This window comes from Rhinolophus sinicus, linkage group LG03 (assembly GCF_036562045.2).
Source record: "Rhinolophus sinicus isolate RSC01 linkage group LG03, ASM3656204v1, whole genome shotgun sequence".
Taxonomy (NCBI): Eukaryota; Metazoa; Chordata; class Mammalia; order Chiroptera; family Rhinolophidae; genus Rhinolophus; species Rhinolophus sinicus.
The window spans coordinates 87,115,402-87,137,070 of record NC_133753.1 but is presented as its reverse complement, the minus strand read 5'-3'; the positions used below and the strand labels follow the sequence as shown (position 1 = coordinate 87,137,070).

Below are 21,669 nucleotides of genomic sequence, written 5' to 3'. Positions count from 1 at the left end.
AAGTATGGATCAGGAAAGTCTGGACTTTTCCAGAGAATTTGTCTTTACTTTTCAAATCCTATGAACATAAATAACCATGTAATTATCTGATTTATCTAGTAATAGAAAGCCCAAAGATAGATATGTAGTTGAGAATTTGTTTTGGGATGGTATATAGTACATTATGTTATGTATTTTGTAGACTCTTCATGTCCCCTGATTTCAATTCATTTTCCTACATGTGTTTTCCCTTTTCTTTAGTTTTTTCAGTATACATATTTATAGGCCACCATACACTATCCTTCAGTGACACAAATAACATGTGATCCAATAATCCAAACAACCAGGAAAAGTTCTATTTCTAGCACCATCCCCTTACCCTCCACATAGCAAAGGAGACCAAAGTTTTAGAATGAGCACTCAGTTAAGAATCAAAAGACCAGGGACTTTACTCCATCTTCATTAGTCATTAGTCAAACAGCTTTGATAAAATAGCTGGTCTTTCTGAATTTGTTTTATTCCTATGCAGACATCATTCTTTTAATCTCTCCCATGTCTATTCCTCAAGGCTGCAAATATAAATTATGATAATGCATTGTGAAACAATCCTGAAAAATCCAAGAATTCCATAAAGTTAAAGGTTATTAACATAAAAAGTGATAGATTTTGTATCTCCAGAAAGGCATGAGAAAAAAGAAACAAAATAGTTAGTGATGAATAATTCTGGTTTTAATTAATACAGTAATTGGCAAGATGTTTAGTAAGCCTTCCCTAAGTGGTTAGGAAGCCATTGGCAATTATCAAACTGAAAGCAATCAACTTACTTCTGGAGGCTGAAGAGTTCCTCAGGGCTGTGAAGAAATCAGCACTCTGCCTGGCTGCTGCAGAAGACGAACAGGGTGAAAGCATCTCCAAAACTGATCCGAGGATGGTGTCAGAAGTCAGACTACTCAGCTACTACTTATCTTCCCAACACTGGACTGAATGGTTACGGCGACTCTTCAAAGGAGACAAACACACACACACACAAAAAGTGTGTCAAAATAGGCTTATGAATTACCTTTGAAATATATAGTTGTGTTAACTGTGTGATCAATCTCAAACTGTACCAGGAATATCACTAAATATAATTTAAATAGATTTGCATAATAAGGCTTTCCAGGGGAATGTGCAATATGCTGATTCCAATAGATATGTCAGCATTCTATTTTTCATTTTTGGAAGGCAGCTTCTTATCTCATAACTGAGGATTGTTTAAATAATCAAAAGATATGTAGTTCAATTTTCTTTATAGTACTGCCATTAATTCCAATTGCAGGCTAATGTTAAAAAATTGCTTTTGTCAACAAATGTTTTAATCATCACCTACTACGTACCAGGAACATGACGCTGGGATTACAGCAGTGAATGAATTTCCTAATCCTTCCTTCATGGAGCTAATCCTTTTACGTTGTGTTGGCTGTATTTTCCTCAATAGAGATAGCTTACTTATGTTAACACATATTTCTATGGTACAGATGTGCCATTTGTACTTTATTTTTTATTTTTTATTATTTTTTGTTATTATTAGTTTCAGGTGTAGAAAACAATGTAATAGTTAGACATTTATACCCCCCACAAAGTGATAGCCCCCCTCTCCCAATTTACTACACCTCTAATGTTGTATATAGCTGTTACAATTCCAATGACTCTATTCCTATTAGGCCATATTCTGGCCAGGAGCAGAAACCTTATCTTAAAAGCCACCTTGTCTTGCTTTGAATCTTGTACCTGCCAGCTTGTATTTGCCTTAGGCCTGGAAGAAGCTGCCTGGAATGTAGAAACCATCTTCTCCTAACAGCCATCTTGTCTTGCTTTATACTTTGTACCTGCTGGCCTGTGTTTGTCTCCTAGGGGTTTATGATCAGGGGGCCTGGGTGGTCCAGGAGGCAGACTGGGGGCACAATGTGGAACCTGAGGGCTTGGTCATGCCCTGAAACCCTTTGTTGTGAGAGACAATTAAAGGAAAATCTCCTGAAGCATTGAAGGGGGAACAGCCTCCTTCACCCCCTCCTATAAAATGTCATACCCCTTTTTGCTCAAGGAGGTTATAGTCTTTTCTAGCCTGACCTCCCGCAGCTCAAACATGCCAAATAAATTTTAATAGACCAATTTTGGTCTCCCGCAACTAATTCCTCCAGCAGTGCCTAAAAATTCCCTATGCTGTGCTCCATTTCCCGTGACTATCTATCTATCTATCATCTATCTATCTATCTATCTATCTATCTATCTATCTATCTATCTATCTAATATATATACATATATTATATATATAATATATTATATATATATATATATATATATATATATATATATATATATAATATATATGATTATAGTTGACATTCATTATTATTCAGCTTCAGCTTCAGGTGTACAGTGCAGTGGTCGGGCACCTACACCATCCATGAAGTGGTCTCCCTAATAAGACAAGTGTCCAACATTTGTCTTTACAACATTATTTACAAGGAAATTTTTACAACATTATTGATTATATTCCCCAAACTGTCTTTCCTATCCCCATGGCAATATTGTGACTAATAATTTGTACTTTCTAATCTCTTTACCTAATCCTTTTACCTTCTGTCATTTGTATTTTAACTTCATGTCAGCAGATTGCTGATTTCTACCTATTTCTGAGGGTTCCATGTCAATCTAAATAATAAAAGGCCTAGCTCTTTGAGACACAATATCTAACTTTTTTCCTCTAAGATCTTTATAATAGTACCAATTGATGTTCAACCACTATCATGATGAAATAGGTTGAATTTTTTTAAATGTTCTTGAAATAAAAGCACTGTCATTTTACTTAGGCTAGGACTTATTTTCCCTGCAGAAGCAAAAGTAAAGAATAATACAATTCCAAAGGATAATAGTAAAAACCAGATATAAGATGATACAAAGGTAACTCAGTTTTAGTTTGTTTCTCTTGTTTCCAATTGTAAAGATATGTAAATGATCTTACAAAGCCATAATTTAGGAGGGTGATTATACTGTCCTGAGATACCTGGTAATTAGGACATTATTTTAAAAAGCAAGTTAAGCTATTGCCTAAGTTTATACTGAAATTACTGAGAAACACTAAAAATCAATACATAGATTAATAGTAATGTTGAACAAAAGTAAATTATAGTTTATTTCAAATTATCTTTAGGAATCTGTCAACGAAAGTTATATATTTAAAAATTCATATTTATTATAAAAGAATATGTTTATTATAGAATTACAGAGTAACTCATGACACACACACACAAACATAAACCAATTGTATGCCTACCGCCCTGAGACAGCTATTGTTTGCCTTTTCACTTATTTCCTTCCACGAATATTTTACATTAATTTTTATGTTTTTATATTCATGATAAAAATACAAGAAATCTGAAAGTAAATTTCCCTCCAAAGCAGGACACATCCCTCTCAGAAAGAACCAATTTCAGAACAGAAATTGGAAATATTTCATGCATATATGAGTGTGTATGTGTAGTTTTACACATGTATAAGAACACTATACCATTTTGTCCTATGCCTTTCATTTATACATCATGGAGATCATTTGATGCGTTCTATTATCAGCCCCATCCATTCTAGCAGTGAGTATCTATCACATGCACACAACATAATCTACTCATACTGTGCTCCAACTGAAAATTAGCAAATTTCCAGGATTTTGTTATTATAAAATTATATAATCAACATCCTTATATACAGAGGGTGACAAAAATTGTATACACGTTTTAAGAAAGGGGAAAAAAAAACTGTATTACAATTACACTGATGGTAACCACTTTGAGCACCTCTTGTAATTGCAGAAGTCAAAAGTGACGTGTATTCATCTTTTGTTATTGGTATACAAGCATATTGAGTATTACAATTTTAATATAGTTTCTTAAAATGTGTGTATGTTTTTTTGGCACCCTCTGCACGTATCTGTGAATACACGCATAATAAATTCCTAGAAATATAAATATTTAGACCAAGAAACCTCATTGTTTTTGAACCTCTGATTATATTCCCTTCTCTGTAGTAAGGAGGTAGTATAAAGCAAGAGTAAACTTGAATTTATAGTTATGTTTTATATCATAGCATTATGAGAACAAACCATAAATATCTTCAATATTCATGCTAACCAAAAAAAAAAACAGGGATTGACGATCGACAGTGTTTCCATGTCTTCATTTTGACATGAAGAACATAGTGACTGCTACAATCTGATCTGAATTCTAACTCCCCAGAGCAAGTTATTTTTATATATGCTTACATTGTACATTAATAATAACAACATTTTCCTTTGATAACATCATCTTTTATTAAGTACTTACTATGTGCCACCTACCAAAACCATGTAATATCTAAATCAATTCTCTCAACAATCAAATGAGGTGAATACATATTCCTGTATTCTGCAATAAGAGGCAGGGAAGGAAGTATGTCAACTAACCTTGGACAAGGTCATCTACCCAGTACCTGGCAAAGCTGGGCTCTCACAGAGGACTATCCCACTCCAAATCAATATTCTTATATCTCATGATGTAAGTGAAGATTTCAGAAAACCTTAATAGAATTCTATAGTAAATAAAATTAAATAAGACATTATATTTTTCAGTCCATATATTTTGGTCAGTTCAACGTCAAAACCAGATTTTAGACTGGGATTCTAACACTGAAATTTTCCACTGTGATCTTATAAAGATTTCCTTTTCTTTTTGATAGTGTGTTGAAATAAAACATCTTAAAGAAATTCTGATCAATGCCTTAGTTCCAAGTTGTTGCTACATTGGCCGTCTTCCACAGTCTTAGAAAATTTGGCAACAGTTATTGTTTATGTATACGTATTCCCAAGAAATATGGTTCTCCCTCTAACGGTTATCTTGGATGCCAATACTAAACTCTGAAAGAACTCAAGAAACATGGGCAAAACTCTGGAAGTTATTAGGGAGTATCCTTTAAAGAAACAGGATCATTCCAGCTCTTAAGAGTAAGCTCTTAACAGTACTTTCTTCCTCTCTATAATGTCTTTGCTAAGTGTTCATCAATGGTCTAAACATAGTATACAGACGCTCCTCTATTTATGATGGGGTTATATTCTGATAAACACATCATTTAAGTTGAAAACATCATAAATTGAAAACATCTGAAAGTAGAAAAACATTTAATACAACTAACCTACCAAACATCACAGTTTCACTCAGCCCACCTTAAATAGGCTCAGAACACTTACATTAGCCTACACTGGGCAAAATCATCTAACACAATGAATACAGGGTAGAGGATCAGTTGTTACTCTTGTGACTGAGTTGCTGACTAGGAGCTGTGGCTCTGCCACTGCCCAGCATCACCACAGAGTAGTGTGCCACGTATTGATAGCTGGGAAAATATCAAAATTCAAACTGCACTTTCTACTTAATGGTATTGCTTTTCACGCCATCATAAAATCAAAAAATTTTTAAGTCGAATCATCCTAAATTGGTGACCGTCAGTACTTTGATTTGAATTTCAGTATCAGCAGAAGCAGGACTTTAAAGCCTTATTAAACCTGAGTAGAATCACAGTTATGACCACACCACTCTGTTTCTTTAAAAAAAAAAAAATAATATTACAAAAAGTTGTAATTATTTCAAGCATAATATATCTGATTGTACTCATGGCACTTTGTTCATTGTAGGTATGCAATAACCATTTTCCTCAGGAAGTTCTTCTTAAAGCTGCCCTAAATTTTAACCCATCAAATACAAAGTAATCCCTTGAAATATCTGAAGATAACATTAGCATAATCTTAAGTATTCCTTTCAATTTAAAGATCCACAGAGTTTGAACAATTATGAATCCACCAAATGGTATGATTACTGATCTTCCTCCACCTTGTCTCTAATAGGACAAAACAAGTAACATGAGGGAAGTGTTCTACACTAGTCTTAGTTATATTTACCTTGTGTTAAAAATGATTAAAAATTAAACTCTTAGTAATACAGATGTTTGATCTATATGCAAAAAGCCAACTGTTTTGAATAAATGAATCACCTGGCTTTACTGTAATCCAATAAATCATATATTCAATAATCATAGAACAATATATTGTTTGGCATAATATGGCCATGATCTTTAGTGGACTACTTCAAAAATGAGGGTATCACATAAGAAATGCTATTTTTTAAGAATAACTTTTTAAAAAATGGAACCAACAATGTAGAATAAAATTGAAAATTATTTCACATCAATGACTTTTTTTAATGCATAAATATTCAGAGTGAGCCATATGATTGAATATAAAGTGCATTTGTTTTGGATAAAAGTGCACTATGGTATACTCAGCTATAGGACCACATGATAAATAAATTAATACACTACTAGAGCATTTAGTGCTTAATGTAAATGTCACATTGTAAATGAGAACAACTCATCATTCCTTTCCTCTAATAGCAAGAGTTCAGCAGTTAAACAAAACATAAATCTTGGTGTCCTAATTTTTTTTTTATTAAGGTGTTTGTGATTTCCCATTAGTAACGCAAGAAAACAAGTTTTAGTGATGCTATATTTCAGTAAGATACAACCGAAGGTGAAGGGGTTTATTGGAAGGGGTAGAAGGTAAGTAGAGGTGGTATTGACTTTGTAATGTTTTTAAAGAACAAACTCATTCACTAAATTTCATAATTATAATTTAAAATAATGGATTTTTCATCATAAAAAAGCTACTAAGTTAGTAACTGATTTAGTGAAGAAACAAAATGCATTATTATAATTTGACTTTAATTATATATTTAAAAAACCCTATTTACTAAATTGTGGTTGCAAAATTCTTGTACAAAAAATAAATAAAAGAAAAGTAAAATAAGGCCTAACTGAAGATTACAGAACTCAGGAAGTACATTTCCTTGCATAACTAACATTTTCTAAAATGACAGGATCAAAAGACTATAAACAGTAACAAAAAATACTTCAATACATAAATCTTTCTCTGGGTACATTTACCTTATTAAAAGTTTTCTTGAAATCTCTTTGGATTTCAAAGCTACGGAAACTTTTTTTTTTTTTTTTTTTTTTCCCCAAAAGACAACTTTGATTGGCACATCTTCATCCCTTGGTGAAGTGAGAGAATTCTTCTCCCTTTGCTTCTCCCTGTCCTAGCTCCTGGTCTGCTCTGACAATATAAATGTCAGTCCTGTTCTGTTCCTTTGAATGCAGGGAAAAGCAAAATGCAACATTCTTGTTACTCTTAGTGGTTTGGCAAATGTCAGCAGACAGATATTGTGGTCACATTAATCTCTGAATGTCAGTGTATCACCTTGATAATGATTTTTTCCAATTAAAAAAGAGAATTATCAGGAAGTTCTTATTGATATCATGTTTATTTTAACTACATGTATCTACATATAACATTTCCATTCGTCCTCCCTCTCTTCTTTTTTCTTCTCTGTTTCCCCACTTCATCCCTTGTTCCTTTCCTTCTCTCCTTCCCTTTTTTCCTTTCTCAATGTCTCTTCTCTCTTCTGTCTGCCTTCCTTCCTTCCTCCCTTCCTTCCTTCCTTTTCTCCACAACTTCACCATTTGCAGGTGAAATCAGAAATGATTTCATAAAGAAATCATTATACTGTACGTTCTTTAAACATAAGAATTTTTCAAAATAAATAGAATATCGAAATATGCATATTATATTATGTACTGCTTTCAGAATTCTGACTCATGCATACATTTGTAGAATCCAGATTAATTTTTTAATATGCAGAGGAGAAAGTATGTGTACCATTTGCTCATTAATATTCATTATACAAGTAATATATGACTATGTTTTTTTCTTTTAAAACTATATCTAATAGATAGGAGTTAGGGATGGGAAAGGGAGGTGCCTGTGGCTATAAAGGGTACTAGGAGGTATCATGATGATAGAACTATCCTATATTTTGACTGTGTCAATACATACATACATATGTGATAAAATTTAGAAAACTAAATATAAGCACACACAAGTATATGTAAAACTTGTAAAATCTAAATAAGTTGAGTATATTGCATCAATGTCAGTCCTGATTGTGATATGAGATAGTGTGCTACAGTTATGCAAGATGTTACCCTTGGGAGTAAGAAGGTACAGGGTATATGGCGATAACTGTATTATTTCCACAACTGCAGTGAATCTACATAATGGTACATCATGGGCCTTAGCATGACCTAAGAGTTAACAGTTTCAGGGCTGTAATCTCAGCATTTGTTAATAGAAACGGAATGCCTAGACCATGACAGTCAGCATTTGCAGTGAATTATTTGGCCCTTATAAAACTGTATCTGAAATTGAGTGCCTCACAGAAAAATTAGGAAAAAGTTTAAATACACTAGTCAATGAAAAAAGACTGAATTGCTGCTTGCTGTGTGCTCCAGAGCACGTCAGGGATAGGGATGAGATTTTGCACCAAGAATATGGCGTGGTAAATTATCCAACTCCTATGTGCCCTGCTGCGCTAAGGATGAGTAGAATCTCTACGTGCCCTTCACTGATACATGTTCCCTTATTAACCAAACAATAAAAGAAAATGTGGATTTCCTGTGCTTTGCAAAGGTGACGTTGTTTAAAAGAGTGTGGGGGGGAATGCTCAGTAATGTAGAGGAATCATTCTGTGTTTTTCTTGTATGGGGTTTGTTTCTTTTCTTTTAATTCATTATTTTAAGCTCTGACTGAAATGCTTAATAAATTAAGAATTAAATTTACTTAAAATGTATAAACCCAAACACATGAACTTATAGTATAAATAAAACGAACTACACACAGGCATACTATATACATAGTATATTAGAAATACCTACTTTATGCATATACGTATAAAGTAGACATTTCTAACGTGTACACCCACATGAGTATATATTAGAATACTATGTAAATAAATATATATATAGATCTGTCTGTCTATTTACCTATTTATCTGTCGTCTATTTATCTACCCATCCATCCAGAGAGGGTGGGGGAGAGAGGGAGGGAGGGAGAGATAAAGAGAGAGAGAGAGAGACAGAACTCATGCTTTATACTGGTCACTCTAAGAACACGAGAGCATATATATTAATGTCAGTGAGTAAACTGTTGAGCAATTGTAAATTAGATTCATAGTTGGTTAAAAGAAGATTCTGGAGCAATTTCAGACAAACCAAGGATCACATGTAAATTGGAAGTTGGAACACCTGCAAATACGCTAACAGGCAACATGATTGTAGAAAATACCTAGAAACACAACACAAAGATTACTTTTATAGGAGAGGGAAGAAGAGGGCATTTAAAGTCACATTTACAACTACAGGGAAGAAATACGAGGATGGAGTGAGAGGGGTCACACTTCCAACGCATCACTAATTGTATATCATATACCTTACCTCTCCAATTGATCTGTAAGCTCTCTGAGGTCCAGGAATATCACATGGGTAACTGTATGCCCTACAGTATCAAGCACACTCATTTACATATAACAGACCCTCGAGTAATACAAATTAAAGATTTTTAATTGCAAACAGCAGGAAAATCATAGCCTAAAAACTTAGAGAAGTTACCTCCCGAGAAAAAAGTTTCTAAGAAAAAAGATGACTAAAAAAAGAAGAAATCTCTAAAAGTAAAATCCATATGATGCAATTAGAAATGCTTTGGGTGACAAAGAAGTTACTGTAAAGTAACTTAAGGAAACCATGAAGACTGTACATGAAGAATTCCTGTTAAGGTCAGAATATAAATTGGTATGCATCAAAGACAAAAGGAAGGATGCAGACCCACAGATGAATACACAATAGTGTTTGCAAAGCACTTTCAGATACATTATTTCATTAGACAGTAATTCAGCGGTCCGTGGTCTTTTCTTGTTCAGCATTTTAACACGGACTTGCAGAGAACATAAATAGTGCTTATTAAATCTGTGATACTGTGACTGACACAAAACTAGGATTTAAAAATGTCTCCATAGGTTTAATGGATGGGCCAAGACTGTCAAATTGAAATATAACACAGCCAAAGCTGAAGATGCTTAGATTCAGAAATAAAGCTATTAAAGGGCAGGATGAAGAATATATCTTTAAAGGCAGTTTATATGAAATACACTTAGGGTATTGTCTCCACAATCCTAAAGGTCTACAGTTTCAGGGCTGCAATCCCAACATTCATTAATAAAAAGAAGCATCCAAAACAATAAGTTTAATAGTTGCAGTGAATTTTGTAGTCCTATCAAACCACATAGGGAATACAGTATATTCCAATCTGAATTCTGGCAGAATATGCCTAGAGACAGACACCCAAGGGAAGTACAGCCAATCCCAACCACTGCAAATGAAAAATGGATAAAAAATAAAAATGGAAAGTGTATCTTGGGAAAGAGATAAAATACAGGGAAGATATTTTCAAATATCACTTATAAGCTGTAGGAAGAGGGGCTGTTACAGTCAGAGCACATGATTTGGAGTAAAGGATAGAGTTGTGTGGGGATTTTACTTTTACATTAAGAACATGCTATTTGAATAGCCCCACATTAGTATGGGCTGGAGGCAGCAAGTTCATTGTTTGCTGATAAGTTCATTCTATATGGATATCAAAGATAACATTTTTGTGTATGACTTAAGGTTGGAGGAGATGATCATAAGATACTTTCTAATGCTACTGTCCTATGGGGCTGCCTCTAATTAGGCAGCCTGGTTTAGGCAGACCCTTCTTCAAAAGCAAACTGACTTTCCAGAACTTTCAGAGTGTGGCTCTACTTGGAGAAGTCTCTTACAAAGTGACGAGATAAACAGACACATGTATGTATCATCAGTGAATTTATAATGTGATAAATATTGAATACTACCTATACATAAGAGAATTTATCTCAACTCCTAGGATATTACTATAAGTTATATATTCCAACTCCAACATACTCGTGTGTGTATGGGGGGGGAAGGTATAGCTTTAATTATTTTGTCAACATGTTCTATTTTGTGATTTTGATGTTTGACCAAGGGAACTGTAACTTCCTTTATAATTCTAAAAAGGTGTCCCTTTGAATTTCACTTTACATGCTATTAGTTCCATGAACTTTAAGGATCTGAGGAAGAACAGTTTTTTTTTTCTTTTCTTTAGCCTGATTACATGCGTTAGTTAAATGGTTCTGCATAGGTGCAACAGAGCTCAGAATAAAATCAAAGCCAGTTTTAATATTTTATTTCAGGAGTGATGTCAGCAGCCAGGCAATGTGAGAGGATGTCCCAGTCTCTCCCCTTCAAGTTACAACAAATTGGACACCTATAATTCAACAAAGGATTCCCTACTCAATACAAACACATCTGAGGGGTCCGTGCATTGAGATATCTGAAGGTGGGTATATGATAAAGATCAGGGGAGACAGAACAGAGGTAAGGACAGCGATGGGACAGATGTAGTCTGGTGCTCATGAAGGCCCAGCAGACATGATAGTAGTGCAGGGTCAGGGTGTAATGCCCACTAAGAAAACTGGATGGGCAGTGGCAGTAGTCAGACCTGGGTGGCTTGAACACATTGAGGCTAATCTAAACCCAGAGTCAGGGGCAGAACAGCAGTGCAAAGGGTGTCAGGATTCTGCAAGCTGCCACCAATAGATAAAGGAAGCCTCCAATGCAAGCCCCTGGCCCTGACATCCTCCCAAGGCCAGCCTGCCACTTAAATCTTCACTTGCCAGATCAAAAAAAGGCAGAAACAATTTTCCATCCTAACTGGTCTGTACTCAATTTGGCTAAACCTAATGCAAAAAACAGAGCCACAGATGCATGAAACTGCTTCCCCCAGGCCATCCCTCCTCCACCCATGATGGAGCCTGGTAGAGACAGGTGGGACTCCTCAGACAGAGCAGCACTGCTGGGAGCTTCTGGTTGTAGGAAGGTGGCACTGGGAACACACAGGCCATGAGACCCATAGCCCGCTACATCCAACTATGGGGGTGGTGCCCTAAGACCAAGGTGACTGAGTCATAAAGAGGATGCCCACCTCCTCTAGAAAAACAGGGCATTTTACACAGTGGAGATGACAGTACACCACAGAGATTCCAAGAACCCCATTAGTACACATAAGAGAACGCAAAAAGCTGAACTTCAGAATCACCTATGGGAAAACAAAGGAAAGACCTCTGCTTATCAACCTGCTAAACAGGAAGAGTTAAATACATAAAAATAAATTCTAAAAAGATGTCATTCCCACAAATACTCAGGCAGAGAAATAATCTATCAAGCACAATGAAAAACCAAGGTAACAAGGGACTTCAAAAAGAAAATGAAAAATCTCCAGAAAATCAACTTAAAGACAGTAGACTATGGTTTAAAGACTGTGAATGACAGAGAATTCAAGATTGCAGTTCTGGAAAAACAAACAAACAAACAAACTCAATGAGGTACAAAAAAACTCAGAAAAGCAATTCAATGAGCTCAAAAATAAAATCAATCAACAAAAAGAGTACTTCATCAAAGAGATTGAAACTATAAAAAAGAACCAAACAGAAATGCTGGAGCTGAAGGACTCAATAAATGAGATGAATAATGAAGTAGTGGGCTTAGAAAATAGAGCTGATCAAATGGAGCATAGAATTAGTGATCCAGAAGACAGAGACCTAGAAATGACTCAGGTGGAAGAACAGAAATTTGACAGTAAAAAAGAGAGAGAGAGAGAGAGAGAGAGAGAGAGAGAAAGAAAGAAAGGAAGAAATGTACAAGAACTATGTGACTCCATCAGAAAGAGCAATATAAGAATAATGGGTATAGCAGAAGGAAAAGAGAGGGAGACGGGTACAGACAGCCTATTCAAACAAATTATTGCCAAGAACTTCCAAAACCTATGGAACAAAACTAGCTCTTTAAATCCAAGAAGCTAACGGAACACCTAATTATCTCAATCCAAAATGGCCTTCTCAAAGCACATTATATTAAAGCTGTAAAAAATTAATGGCAAAGAAAGAATTTTCAAGGAAGTCTGGAGGGGCAGCCTTTTCTCAGACAGAAGTGTAGGCAGAATCCATTGTTCCTTTGTTGACCTCTCCCCATACCTAGTGGGCAAATTTAGGCAGGTGCCATAACTGAGTTTGCATCAGCCTAATACCATTCACCCTGTCCTGGTGATTTCCTAGAACCACAACCCTCCCAACTTGTAGACATACCCAAACTGCTCCCAGTGGCTTTTCCATATAAATGGCCTCTCTTGGCTCATGCTGCAGAATTTCCTAAACTCTCTCAAAGGTTCACAAACTCCAAACAAGCAGCACCTGACCTCAGGGAGCCCCATACCTTTTTCTGAGGAGCCCCAAGCCCGGAACTAGTGTCAGCTGACCTAAGTTCACCACTGGCCACTGCCAGGCAAATCCAAGCTCAGCACAGGTTTCTTGGTAGTTAATGCTAGGTGGCCACAGGTAGGGCACAGGTGGTGGCAGAACTTGGCCTGAGCAGGGTCCCTTACAGGCAAACCCAGCACTGGCATATCTAGTGGCCAACTTTGATGAAGCTGGAGCACCAACGTGCTGCCTCCAAGGATAACGCACCCAAAGGGCAGATTGAGCAGGCACCAGAGACCTGGTAAAGTGAATCCTTCTCTATAGGGCCAGCCCCTGCACAACAGTTCCTCCACTATAGTCACACCAGTCCTCACAACCAATTAGCCCGAGGGTCAATCTCCCCAACTGATGGGCAACAGGAACCAAGGCTCAACTACAACAGGAAGGCACACACAACCCACACAGGGGACACACCTGCAGCACCTAGCACATGTGAACAGGGAGACTGCACCACTGGGTCTCATAGGGCACTTACTACATAAGACCACTCTACTAAGACTGGGAGGCATAGCAGCCCAACCTAATACGTAGAAACAAATGCAGAGAGGCAGCCAAAATGAGGACTCAAAGAAACATGTCCGAAATGAAAGAGCAGAACAAACCTAAAAACAAACAACAAAACAAACAAACAAAACAAACAAACAAACAAAAACAAAGAACTAAACAAATGGAGAGAAGCAAACTATCCAACAAGCAAACTATCCAACACAGAGTTCAAAATACTGGTTATAAGGATGCTCAATGATTCCTATGAGGACTTCAACAAAGGAAACATAAAAATGGATAGAAAATACAAAAAAGCACCAGTCAGAAATGAAGAAAACCATAACTGAAATAAAGTATACATTAGAGGGAATCAACAGTAGATTAGATGAAACAGATGTTCAATTCAAGTTCGAGAGAAAGTAGAAGAAAACACTCAATCAGAACGGCAAAAAGAAAAAAAAAAAAGAATTAAAAAAATGAGGATAGTTTACGGGGCTACTCACTGGGAAAACATCAAACGTACCAATATTTGTATCACTGGGGTACCAGAAGGAGAAGAGAAAGAGCAAGGAATTGAAATGCAAGGAATTGAAGAAATAATGACCGAAAACTTCCCTAACCTGGTGAAGAAAACAGTTATACAAAGTGCAGAAGCACAGAGAGTCCCAAACAAGATCACCTCAAAGACCCCCACACCAAGACACATTATAATTAAAATGCCAAAGCTTAAACACAAAGAGAGAATCTTAAAAGCAGCAAGGATAAAGCAATGAGTTGCCTATGAGGAAGCTCCCTTAAGACTATTAGCTGATTTCTCAACAGAAACTTTGCAGGACAGAAGGGATTGGCATGAAATAGTCAAAGTGATGAAAAGCAAGGACCTACAACTAATATTACTCTACCCAACAAAGTTGTCGTTTAGAAACGAAGGACAGATAAAGAGGTTCCCAGACAATAAAAAGTTAAATGTGTTCATCTCCACCAAACCAATATTACAAGGAATGTTAAATGGACTTCCTTGAGAAGAAGAAGAAAAAAGATAAAAAATAGGAATACTAAAACAGCAATAACTACATATCTTTCAATATTACTTTAAATGTAAATGGATCAAATGCTCCAATCAAAAGATGTAGGGTTGGTGAATGGATAAGAAAACAAGACCCTTACATATGCTGCCTAAAAGAGACTCACTTCAAATCAAAAGACATACATAGACTGAAAGTAAAGGGATGCAAATGCAAATGAAAAGAACACAATAAATTAAAAGCTGGGATAAGAATACTTATACCAAACAAAATAGACTTTAAAACAATGTATAACAAGAAACAAAGAAGGACCCAATAATCCCACGTTAGGGTATTTATCTGAAGAAACCCAAAGCACTACTTCAAAGTCATGCACATCCATATGTTCATTGCAGCATTATTTACACTAGCCAAGATACTGAGGTAACCTGGGTTTCCATCAATAGATAAATGGAAACAGACGAGGTGATACATATAGAAAATGGACTATAGCTCAGCCATAACAAAGAATGAAATCTTGCCATCTGCAACAACATGTATGGACATGGAGGGTATTGTGCTGAGTGGAATAAGTCAGACAGAGAAAGACAAGTGCCATGTGACTTCACTTATATGTGGAATCTAGAGGCACAAACAAACAAACAAACAAAAAAGAAAACAGAAATAAACTCATACATACAGAGAATATTTTGAAGGATGCCACCTGAGAAGGGGGTTGAGGGTGTGTGAAAAAAGGGAAGGAATTAAGAAGTAAAAATTGGTAGTGACAAAACAGTCATGGGCATGTAAAGTATAGCATAAGGAATATAGTCAATAATATTGTAATAATTATGTATGGTGTCAGACGGGTACTAGATTTGTTGAGATGATCACTTTATAAATAATATGAATGTCTAATCACTATGTTGTACACCTGAAATTAATATAATATAGTATGTCAACTGTAACTGAAAAGTAAAAAAAAAATTACAAACAAACAAACAATATAATATTGACATAAGAAAAGCCACACAGACCAATGGAATAGAATTGACAGCCCAGAAATAAACCCACATGTATATGGGTACTAATTTTCAACAGAGGAACCAAAAATATACAATAGAGAAAGAAAAGCCCGTTTAATAAATGGTGGTGGGAAAATTGGAAAACCACATGCAAAATAATGAAACTAACCTGCTGCTTGGCATCATACATAAAAATTAATTCAAAATCAGATAAAGAACTAAATATAATGCCCAAAATAATAAAATACATAGAAAAAAACATAGGTCCTAGACTTACAGACTTTGGTGTCAAAGAGGACTATATGAACTTGACCCCAAAGGAAAGGGAAGTAAAACCAAAAATAAATTAATGGGACTGTATCGAACTAAATCATCAACAAAACAAGAAGGCAACCAATAGGAGAACATATTTAAAAACAGTATCTCTGATAAGGGGCTAATATCCAAAAAAATATAAAGAACTCATTTTGTCTGACAATTAAGTTCACGAACTCGACCTAGAAAAAGTGCTACATACCTCTTTCTGAATATCACTACAGTCATCTTTGAAGTACTCCCCTTGGGAAGCTATGCCCTGACACCAGTGCCTATTCCACGCTTCAAAGCAATTTTGGAACTCTCTTTCTGGAATGGCCAGCAGAACTGTCGTCGTATTTCCCTTGATGTTTTGAATGTAATCAAAATGTCTTCTTTTCAATATTTCCTTTATCTTTGGGTAAAGAAAGAAGTCATTGGGGGCCAGGTCAGGTGAGTAGGGAGGGTGCTCCAATACAGTTATTTGTTTACTGGCTAAAAACTCCCTCACAGACAGTGCCCTGTGAGCTGGTGCACTGTGGTAATACAAGATCTCCCTTGGAGCGATTTTTGCACACACCTTCGTCATGCCAAGATTTTCAGTTAAGATTTTCCTGTTTCTCTTACAGTGTTTACTTCATTTGCTATGCTTCTCACAGTCAGCGTACAATTTTGACACACAATTTGACGAATTTTTGCAATGTTTTCATCAATTCTGCTCACTACTGGCTACCCTGACCTCTCTTTATTGGTTACTCATTCTCTCCCCTCAGAAAAATGTTTAACCCATTAGTACACTGCCGTTTTCTTCATGGCATTATCCCCATAAACTTGGACTAATATGTTCCTGATTTCACTTCCACTCTTGTCAAGTTTAACAAGAAATTTAATGTTTGTACATTGCTCTAATTGAAGCTCAGACATTCTTCTGACGGCACACAAAAACATGCAACAATAATGAACGCCACACTCAACAAGACCCTCCACACGTCACAAACACAGCTGTAAGACAGTGATACATCAAGGTTATAAAACCTTACCGAGCTGTTTGTACAGTGCTGCCAATGTTAGCACATGGTGGCAAGTTCACAAAATTAATTGTCTGACCTCATACATCTCAACAAGAAAACAATCATATTTAAAAAATGGCAGAAGACCTGAAAAGACACTTTTACAAAACATACAAATGGCCAACATATATATGAAGAGGCTCAACTTCACTAGTATTAGGAAAATGCAAATCAAAACTGCGTGAGATACCACCTCACAACTTTTAAAATGGCTATTATAAACAAGACAAGAAATTACAAGTGTTGGAGAGGATGTGAATAAAAAGGAACCCTCATACACTGCTGGTGGGAATGTGAATTGGTACAGCCACTATGAAAAACAGTATGGAGTGTCCTCAAAACAGTAAGAATAGAGTACCATATGACCTACCAATCCCTCTTCTGGGTATCTACCCCTCAAATTAGAAAACATTTACTCATAAAGCTATATGTACCCCTAGTTTACTGCAACATTATTCACAGTAGCTAAGACATGCAAACAACAAAATGTCCTTCAATGGATAAAGAAGACATGGTTCATATATACAATGGATTATTAGTTGGTCATAAGGAAAGATGAAATACCACCATTTACAGCAACATGGATGGATATTTCGGTGTAATGCTAAGTGAAATAAGTCAGATGAAAAAGGAAAAGAAGCATATTATTTCACTCATATCTGGGATACAAAACAGAAAGCAAAAAACAAACAAACTCAGATGCAGAGAATAGTATGAAGGTTACCACAGGGGAAGTGGGGTGGAGGGAGAATCAAAAGGGTAAAAGGAGTTAAAATACAGTAACGGATGGACTAGACTTTGTGTAGTGAGCACACAATACAATATACAGATGACGTGGTATAAAATTGTACACTTGAAAGTTATATAATCTTATTAACCAAAGTCACCCAAATAAATTTAATTTAAAAAAAAAGAAAATCAATATTTTGTAACTGAACATTATGTGGTTGCACATAACAAATGACCCATTCAATCTCATCAAAGCAATTTCCTCTCTTTTTTTTTAAGTCATAGCAAAAAAATCATTTGGGTACTTAACAATTTTCAAAGCTTTTTCATTTACATTATTTAAAATAGTCTTCAAAACAGCCTTACAATAGACTTACCACTGTTATTGATCTCAATTCCCAGGCCTGAATTTAAGAATTTGCTTGTGCATGGTCATGACACTTTTTGGTGGCAGATAAAAGAAGATTGGATAGAATCTATGACTTCTCATAAGTCTCTTTCCACTCAACTCTATTTTTCAGTTATACAAAAAGTTTCCCAGATCCAAGAAACTTCAGACAATTCATGTCAATAAAGAAGAGAACTGACAGGACTACAAAGGATGGGAGCAATGAGAAATAAAATGAAAACTTAATTCATTTGGCAAATTGGTAAATCATTTATGCATACTTTTTCAATTTATTTTGCAACTAAGAGCAATATATATGTTTAAATTTATCTCAGTATACCAAAATGAATAATCTCAACATAAAATATATTTTAATATGAAAATAAAAGTTAGTTTCAAAATATCCATATATTCCTATTGATGTTGGCTTGATGTTACCATTTTCAAGACTATTTTATTAAAAGGTGGCTGCTTTTCTGACCTGTATGAGTAACTCTACCTCTTATTACAATAATTTAATGGTAATGAACACTGAAAATTAGGATGAATATTTTCACATCAAATTAAATTATCTTGATTCAATATCCTTAATATCCTAGTCTTGCTATCATTCATTCCTCACTACCTTTATTGTAATTCAGTATTTCACTACCTCACCTGCATTAATACAATAGTTTCATAAAGGAATCCGTGCTCCCATCTTAAATCAAGACAGCACATCCTCCATATTTTTTTTGCCACCCCTGTAAAGATTCTCTATAAAATACAAATCAAATTATGTGTCACATACAAAATTCTAGTATGATATACAAGGTCCATAAGCATCTGGCTTCCACCATTGTTCACGCCCTGCATACTGAATGCATACTGAATCATATACTTTCAAAGATAACATTAAAAATTCCAAATATACTTTCAAATGCTAAAACCAGTTCACCTTTTGGACACGTGAGGCCTCTGCCTAGGCTGTTTCTTCAATATGGAGTATCTTCCGCCCTCTTCTTTGCCTAGCTAACTCCTTATCTTCCAAACTACCTCCACTATCTAAGTGAAACAGAGGGATGAAAACAATCAGGAATGGGTTGCAGAATCAAATTTACATTTTTAAAGAATTATTCTCCCTAATCAGAGCCAATGTGGAAGAATAGAAACCAATTAGGAGGTGATTTCCATAGGCCAGGACACAGATGAGCTCTTTCCAGTAGGATGGTGGCAGGAGCAAAGATGGAACTTAATACAGATATGCCTAATGCCAATCCAGCATAAGCATTGTGCTACAAAAATGTCATTTGAAACTGTCACTCTGTCACTTACTAGCTTTATGATTATGGGGAAGTCATTCTACGTAAGCACCAATTATATCACCTTATATATTTTACATGAGAATTAAATAAGATCATATGAGTAAAGAGTTAGGACAAAGGCCTGGCAATCAAAGAAATGGCTTACCTTTGAAAAGTATAAAATCTGGTAAGTTTGAGACAAATTTAAAAATTGGGGGAAAACTTCTGATACTGGGTGCAAACTTTTAGAATAAAATAATCACCTAAACTCATATGAGAGTGTTAAATAATTTCAACCACAGCCAAAGGAAATAGAATGACCATGACCTGTAGTTTGTAGATGTTGGTCTTAGACTTAGTTTTCTCACACTATTCTGTTGCAGCTGTTCTTGAGCAAGTTAATTTATTGCATTATGAAATATTTTGTATATAAAGTAAGGCACTTTGCCTATACAAAAACAAAATATCTTCTCATTTTTGAAATTGAACCTTTATTTTAAGTATGTTGATTCTTCCAATCCACAAACATGGGATACATTCTTCAACTTCTTTTACTAATCTCTTATAATTTTCAGTGTATAGGTCCTTTGCATCCTTTTTTAAGTTTATTCCTAGGTATTTTATTATTTTTCTTACAATTGCAAAATGAATTGTTTTGTTGTTGTTGTTGTTGTTGTTTTCATTTATTTTTCTGAAATTTCACTGTTAGTATATAGTAATGCAATGGATTTTTGCACATTGATTTTGTATCCTGCAGCTTTACTGTATTTGTTTATTGTTTCTAACAGTTTTTTGGCAGAGTCTTTAGAATATTCTACATAAAGAATCGTCATCTGCTAAAAGTGACAATTTCACACCATACCCAATTTGGATGCCTTCTATTTTTCTCTTGCCTGATTGTATGGAATTACAAAAACAAAATACCCCAAATAGCCAAGGCAATCCTGAGAGAAAATAACAAGGTCAGAGGTATCACACTCCCTGACTTGAATTTATACTACCAAAGTGACAATAATCAAAACAGCATAGCATTGGCAGAAAAACAGACACACAAACCAATGGAATAGAATTACGAACTTAGAAACAAATCTATACACATATAAGCACGTAATTTTCAACAAAGGATCCAAACCATACAATGGAGAAAAGAAATCCTCCGCAATAAATGGTGCTGGGAAAATTAGAAAGCCACCTGCAAAAGAATTAAATAAGATAGCTATCTGTCACCACACACCAAAATTAACCCAAAATAAGTCAAAGACCTAAATATAAGCCCTAAAACAATAAATTGCATAGAAAAAGCGATAGGTACTAATCTTATGGATCTTGGATCTAAGAACATTTTATAAATTTGATCAAAAAGACAAAGGAAGTAAAAGCAAAATTAAATGAGTGTGACCATATAAAACTAAAAAGCTTTTGCACAGCAAAAGAAACCATCAAAACATCAAAGAGGCAACCAGTCGAATGGGAAAAGATATTTTCAAACAACACCACCGATAAGGAGCTAATATCAAAATATATAAAGAACTAGTACAACTCAACAACAAAAAAGCAATCTAATTAAAAATTGAACACAGGACCTGAACAGACATACAAACAGCCAACAGATACATGAAAAAAGGCTCAACTTCACTAACTATTAGGGAAATGCAAATCAAAACCACAATGAGCTATCACCTCACATCTGTTAGAATGGCTATTATCAACAAGACAAATAATAACAAGTGTTTGAAAGGTTGTGGAGAAAAAGGAACCCTCAGATATTCCTGGTGGGAATGTAAATTGGTACAGCTGCTATCGAAAACAGTATGGAAGTTTCTAAAAAAATTAAGACTAGAATTAACATATGACCCAGTAATCCCTTCTGCATATCTTCCCCAAAATTCTAAAAACATGTATCTGTAAAGATATATGTACCCCTATGTTCACTGCAGCATTATTCATGGTGGCCAAAATATGGAAACAACCAAAATGTCCTTCGATGGATAATTGCGTAAAGAAGATGTGGTATGCAATGGAATATTATTCGGCCATAAGAAAAGATGAAATGCTGCCATTTGCAACAACATGGATGGATCTTGACATT

General features: G+C 35.3%; 1 protein-coding gene across 3 annotated transcripts in view; it reads right to left on the bottom strand.

Moving 5' to 3' along the window:
• The window catches only part of LRFN5 (leucine rich repeat and fibronectin type III domain containing 5), a 266,786-nt gene that overhangs the window by 127,585 nt on the left and 117,532 nt on the right, over window positions 1-21,669 (bottom strand). For all 3 annotated transcript variants that reach the window (XR_002139234.2, XM_019752187.2, XM_019752190.2), the window contains one exon: window positions 804-978. The gene's annotated coding sequence lies outside the window, so the exon portion shown is untranslated. The remainder of the gene's footprint in view (window positions 1-803; window positions 979-21,669) is intronic.